Source organism: Rhyacophila brunnea, unplaced genomic scaffold (genome assembly GCF_057557595.1).
Source record: "Rhyacophila brunnea isolate RB1 unplaced genomic scaffold, BYU_Rbru_1.0 scaffold_22, whole genome shotgun sequence".
NCBI classification, from domain to species: domain Eukaryota; kingdom Metazoa; phylum Arthropoda; class Insecta; order Trichoptera; family Rhyacophilidae; genus Rhyacophila; species Rhyacophila brunnea.
The window spans coordinates 11579230-11586995 of NW_028232882.1; positions in this window are offsets into that span (position 1 = coordinate 11579230).

The window sequence follows — 7766 nt, forward strand, 5'->3', positions numbered from 1 at the left end:
TTTTTAAAACCCCCAACATTACCAACATTGAACTCTTCAAAACCACTGTATGCAAACCGACGAATAATCGATTGTTTCTCGATTATTTTGTTTTAATGAATCGCTAACAATACATAGATATACGACGTAGGTATAGATACATAGATATGTACCACTCTGTTTTCAATAATATCACGAGCTTGCAAGCCTAATCTTAAGTTTGAAATATAATCTAGTCCGTGGATCACTGCATCAGTAATAATTTGATTCTATTACCTATATTTTATTATGAATGATTGAAGTGAATTGATTTTACCTTCTGCATGGGGTGAGATTACGCCATGGTAACTTACTTTTTCTTACGATAAGCAATCACATGGCCCTTGGACTAATAAGCTCTATTATTTATTATAGTACTGTTCACTAGTTCACTGTTGATTAATATTATAATATTTACAGTACCGTGCCAAGGGTAGCAGCTGCCCCCCTCCGAAATTTAAAAAAAAATGGAAATATGACAGAAGAAAAATTAAAACAATCATTTTATAAAAATATAATAATATTATGTAAACTCTGTTAACGGCCCACATGCTCAGCGTAGGTCAAAATGAAGCTTTTATGGAATTTTCAGAGCATAACCCTAGACATTCCGTCGCTATAGATTTGTTTCCCGAATATCCATTTTAGTCGAAATCGACATTTTAATGCAGTTCGATTTCTTTAACCGAACTCTACCGAAATCATTTATAAAAAAAATATATTTTTATCTAGAAATAGAGATATTTAAAAAAAAAAAACCCGAATAGGCCATATTAAGCAACAATTATTCCGTGCTGTTCTCCCAAACGTCCAACTATTTGTTCCTGAATATCCAAGTTAATTTGTGTCGAAATATACCTCTGGCTGATTTTTATTTCCCGAATATTACTTAAGCCAATCAAACCGCGCTGATCTCATGCATCTCGCTCCCACATTCACGCTGTCTAGCTCTAAAACAATCACGCCCACAATCATACTTTTTGGCCTTCCGGATTCATCTTTCAAAGTTCGAGCTGTTAAGTATTGTTTTTAAAGTTACCATTGTTTTAATAGTGAGTTCATCAAATTTGAAGAGATAAACCATGGCTGATATGTCACCAGTTCACCCTGAACTTACAACAGAGTTATGGAAGTGAGTATTTTAACCTAAATAACTGTATTTTGTATCGATGAATAGCGACAAAACCCAACGGTCACATGAATTATACAGCATTTCTACAGTGTGCCCCGGTAACTATCGTAACGTAAAGAATTAATTATTATTTCTTCATCAAACATAGCTGTTTGTCTTTATTTTACTTTTAACGTAGGTAACTATTTCTGTGAAAATAAAGACGATGATATTATTTATTTTAGAATGTGTTGATAGTTAATTTAATTTATTATTTACGTTACCTAGTAATATTTTATTTAGTTAATATTATACACGATATAATATGTACCAATCTAATATTATCAGCTAATGGTTATTAATTTATACATGCTCATATTTTGTTCTTATTCCTTACAATAATAAATATATAATATTTATTTGGTGGTTTGTAATAAAACTAACAAGTTCGATTGAAGACCATAATGACGCATTCTTTTTCTGCCAATAAGAATATCATATAAAAATCAATCAATTTGGAAAGAAAATATAGAAATTGATTGTATTAAAACTTAAATTTTACTTTGGTCCTAATCTCAAATTGTTGTGAAATTTTGACTACCTCATTTTTAGGGTTTGTATTATATGAAAACAGCTTCCTTTTATTTAATTTGCTTATTTTATTTTGTGTTTTATTTCAATTTAACTTTTTTCGGTACCTTCAGAGACTGTATAGAAGCCCCGTCACCAAACCAAACCCAAGGCGAAGAGAATGAGATGCCCATAATATGCTCGCCTTCTCAAAATTCCTGTGGCGTTAAAAGAAAAATTAATCCAACGGAGTGGACACATGGCGAAGAATACGTCGATATTATGAAGAAAACACATGCAGCAAAAATTGTGAAAAGCACATGTTTCCCAACGTGTCATCTAAAATGTATGAGTAAATTTACGGAAGACGAAAGAAAAATTATCCACTCTCAATTTTATATGTTAAGTGATGATAAAAAAAAAACCATTATTACAGCAAATATACAACGAGGTCAATACCAACAAGGAAACGGACAAAGAAAGAAACAAGTCGGAAACGTTTCTCATACACTTATTATTTTGAACTGCTTGCCGAAAAAATTAAGGTGTGCCAAAATTTTTTTTGCAGCACTTTAGACATTTGTGATAGTAAAGTGTATTATTTTCACGAAAAGGTGCAAAATAGTGTGACAAATGTACCTAGAACCCCGACAAAAGGGAAACATGTGAAGAGATGTACAAACACTACTGATTTAGATATTGTCCGGTCTCACATCCAATCGTTTCCGGCTATTGAATCGCACTACTGTCGGAAGAGCACAACCATGAATATCTTGAAGCATCATTGAACGTACAGAAAATGTATGATTTGTATTTTTCGCAAACGGACAACCCGGTCAAAATAAACATTTACCGAGAAGTATTTAAACGAGATTTTAGCCTGGCATTTCAACATCCAAAAAAAGATCGGTGTGATTCGTGCGAAAAATTTAAATACCTGAAAAATCCAACTGCTGACGAAATTGTAGACAACGACAAACATATCCAAAAAAAAGTTGAAGGCGCTGAAGAAAGAACCAAAGACAGAGGTATTATAGTTAATACCAATGTTGATAATGTTACTCTTGTTTCTGCTGTGGTAACGTTTGATTTACAAAATGTCTTTAGTTTGCCCAAAGCCAATGTTTCCAATTTTTATTATAGAAGCAAAATTAAGATGTAAAATTTAACCGGTCATTGCAATAGTCATATATATAACGTAATTTGGCACGAAGGATATAGTGGTCGCTCGTAACGATATTGCAAGTGCTCTTATTAAAATATTAAAAACTATCACTTCGGACAATCCGGATGTCCAACATTTAATATTATGGTCGGATAGTTGCGTCCCGCAACAACTCTTTCATGAGCACCGCCATAAAAAACTTTTTATTGAATCAGGAGATAAAAACAATTAAAGTCGTAGGCAAAAATTTTCTGAGCCAGGTCATGGAAACATTCAAGAGATCGATTCAGCACACAGTGTCATAGAAAAATCATTAAGAAACATCGAAATATATAGCCCATTGGGATTAGTTCGGCAATTTTTAAAAATTCGTAGCGTTAAAAATAAATTTGTCGTATTACAAATGATGGCAGGTGATAGTCTTGATTATGGGAATGCAGCGGTAAAACTATTGTACGCACAAATTCCGTACACAAAAATTAAACATATTCGTTATAACCTCGACCAACTTGATTTAGTAGAATATAAAATATCATTTGCCTCAGATTTCATAGCAGTTAATATTTATGAGAAAGTTAACCGTACACCGTCTAACAAGGAAATAAGTTTTCCTACAATTCGAAGGATGTCCACTAATATCACAAAATTGACCGAGAAAAAAGTAAAAGATTTGATAGCAATGTTTCCATACATGCCAGACATTGATGTCACATATTATAAAGCTATCTTAGGATTAAGGGATAAAGGACTTTTTCCTAATTCGATTTAGACAAATGTTTTTAGACCTAAGATTAGCATAGATCAACGTTACCAGGCGACATTTTTAATGATCCCGTCTTTACCAAATACTCATTCACTTATTTTTAATAATTATGTACCGATATGTCTTTGTAAAATTTTATGCTTTTTGTAAAAAATGCTAAATGTAATCCTAATGCATAAACTAAACGTTTTAAAACATGTTTATGACTACATTTTCTCTGTGACTCCACTTGACCGTGGTCTTATTTTTTTGTAATTTATTATAAGTAGACTTATTTGTATAAGTGTATTGCAATAATATTATAATGGGTAAAAAATGATTAATTTTAAATGATTTTAAAAATTTAGATTATTGTTTATGATTCAAATATGTTAACGAATTTATTATAGGCACAAATTGTCCAAAACCGTTTACTTGTCGAAGTAAAAACTTTTATTTCTATGGATTGAGAACCTCTGAGTCGTGCGTAAATAATTATTATCCATTGCATGTAATTTGCACTCATGTTTATGTGACATATTTATGAGGCGACTCAAGAGTCTAGACTCGGTATCAATGACTAATTCTGGCAAATATAACAAAAGATCATTGTTTGAATGTGGGTATTTGAAACAAGGTGTTAATTTTCATGGTTAGTTTGAACCATATTTATTTTCTATTTATATAATTATTATAATCTAAAATGTTTACTGTTAGTTTCAGACGGGACACCGGTGTCGCGCTCGTATATAATAAGGAGGCCTTTGTATTATGTTTATGAACGCCCCTGTGAGCTAATGTGTCAACGCATAATTTCGCGATATAAATTAGAACATAAAACTGGCTGCGGTCAGAAAAACATGTGTATCGGCGGCTTGAAAATGTAGCGGCCGACGGAAAAGTGTACCATACACGCTTTGACTCATTAGCTCGGAACGTTAATAAACATAATACAAAGACCCTTTTATTCGAATACAAAGGCCTCCTTATTATATACGAGCGCGACACCGGTGTCCCGTCTGAAACCGGCCTTAGTTTTCTTATTTTTTGTATGAATACTTATTTGACAAAGATTGGGGTGATCAAAATAAATTATCAACTAATTGTACGAAAATCGTATGTACTCTTCGGAAACTATACACCATAGTTTGAAAAACATTAAATCGTTAATTAATACAAAGATTTATTTAATTATTGATACATTTTTGACGAATCCTGAAAATTCCATGTCAATATGTCGACGCATTAAAGAGATATTGCGATTTTAATAAAAACGTCGATATTTTTCGCGATTGCAAAAAAGGTACCTACCAATTCATTGTTTTACCTAATCACGTACGGTAAATAAAGTATTATAATTATATATTGTATACGTAGATATATCTTGTTGTTTAAATAAACTATTTTTTATTGAAGAAATTTATTCGCTATCAATAAAAATGTTGTCTGAAGGTACATCAATTTCCTTCACACGTTTTGTCGCGACAGCTAATAATATTTTAATCACTCAGGTACCTACGTAATAATATTGGAATATTATTTATATCATTGTGAAAAATTCTTCTGTCTAGAACCAATGACTTTTAATGCGCACTATGCGCTCGTCGAGAGTTTCAAAAACTATGAATGAAGTAGGTAGGTACAATGCACTTCAATTATCTTTGTTGGTTTCACTATTTTGCTATATTTTTTTCTGTTCACTTGTTTAACTATTTACTTTACTTATACATATTATTATTTTTGTTTACTGAACCTTCTCTATTTTATTCTGTATTGAATTTCTATTTCTCTATATCTGTAAGTATTAATTGTCGTATTTGTAGTACATAATTGAAGAGGCCTTGTGCTTTCCAGTGTGAAGTATATTATTATGTTGTTTAATAAAAAAAGGACTAAATACTTGTTTTTTTTTATTTATCCAAGAATTATGAAGTTTCAAAACTATGGACCGCGCGACGAACGTAAGTTGCCACGCGGTTTTCCCCCCTCTGTTTTCGATCGAGCAAGCGCAAGTGCCTTGCAGTTAGGGTTGCCAACTTTTCCTGTGACGATTCCGGGACAAATATCTCAAAACTGAACATCACCATCAGTCAGCCACTACCTAATTTTCTGAGGAAACTTTTTATGTAAAATAATAAAGGTGCCGGAACTCACTTCTTACCAAACTACTTACCTACTAAAGAAAATTATACTTATTCAAATATAATTTAAAGCAACCTTTTCTATGCCACGAAGCGCATAAAAAATTAAACAAACAAACAAATAGGTACACATAAACAAGTAAAGTTGTAAAAAATAATATTGTAAAAACATATATTTGAATAAAAGTATGTGGTGATTTCCATGGTCCCCACATCCTGAAGCGGGCCCCCAGTCCAGGATCTTTGGCGGGCCCCTACCTATACACACATATTACACTATGATTAAAGGCAGTGTGACCCTCTATAGTAGCGTTTTTCAAATGGTGTTTGAGGTAAAATTAAGGGTATACAGTGTATCATAAACGTTAACCAAAAAATGCAATTCCACAACCACATTTATTATAAAATGTTAATACGCCTGAAGGAAAGAAGCTCCGCAAGCGACTTTTTTACGTTTAGAGCAAATATGTGATGCGCGTTTATCTCACTTATATGGGCGATCCTCCAGGCTAGAGCCCTGTCAGCCCTCTCTTTTTGGGGGCCATGGTATTTTCAAAGTTCAGTCCAATTCTCGTCTGGCAAATCGTCTCGATTCCTTTTCTTAGTGTTACAAGTCTATGACCGAATGTCTTACACTGAGTAACCACCGATCAACGTATTTTGAAGGATCGAGAAGTGTCAAAGATGGTCCGACGAGTTTGATAAACATAACTGCCAAAACTGTTTTGGTCTTCAATGAAACTCTTATTGGGGTAAAAATTAGATTCATTTTCGAAAATTCACGTTCACTTGAAGACCTGGTAATAGAATTCAAGGCATATATTAAACGCGATGGTTTTCCAGGATATGTCTTTTCCTATGAGATGATGCAGGATAATTAGCTTGTAGTATGTACCTAAGCGTGAACATTGTTTCATCTAATTGCTTTTGAAACATTAAAAATACCGTGAAAAAAGGTGCCTATAACGCATCGATGACCATTTTGATTTGTAATCTATTTGGGAAAACGGATAATTGCTCCCATGTCAATTCAGAAAATTCTTTATTTTTCTTTAAAGAAAGACATTTTATTACTTTCGTTAAATAAATAATTTTCTTTCAAATATGTGATACATCTCGTAAGAAAACAATTAGCATCAGATATGAACTCATTCTTCTCGTTTTTTAGCAATTTTCTAAATTTCCGGGACAATTGAGTATTCATCGGGGATCTGGGACAGTGATTCCGATTCCGGGAAATTCCGGCCAATCCGGGATGGTTGGCCACCGTACTTGCAGTTGATGTAGTCCATGGGGCTCAAACCTTAGGCAAAATCCGCATGCGACGCCCTTTTGGGTAAGGCAATTATTATTTTTCATTTTTCAACGGCTCTTGTTTTTTTTAGTAAGTACTAATCACCGCTCATGGTTCTAATAAATATGCGATACAGAGATTGTCAGTGTTGCTCAACGATTATATTGCTCAAAATACTTGAAAGAAGGTAGCATTTGCTGTAAACACAGGACTCGAAATGGAACGGAACGCACCGGAGCGCCGTTCCGGCTTGTGAAATTTGTAAAATTATCGCTCCGTCTCGTGGAAAAAATATGTTGACCGTTTGAGCTAGATAGGCCATAGAATAGAAAATCTGACACACTTATTTTCATAAAATACACATACGATTTGATGACTATATAAATATTTTCAGAAAATTTGTCGAGCGCTCCGGTTCGTAAACTTTTCCATTTCGAGCGCTGTGTAAACATAATGGTTGTGGTACTGAGAAGTACTCAGGTGGGGGAGCGGAATAAACGATAAACTCGTATAGCAGGTAATAGATAGGCAGATAATTATCAGCAGGTAATACGTCATTGCCAAACTAGGTAGGTAATAAATAATAAATTCAATATTTGCGGTAATGAGAGTAATACGAGGGTGGGTCAATAAGTCCTTAGAAAAGCCGACAGGTGGCGCGACTAGTACTGTAAGCGGTTTGTTTTCATGCAGCGGCACTACCGATTCAGTATGCTGCGAAGTTT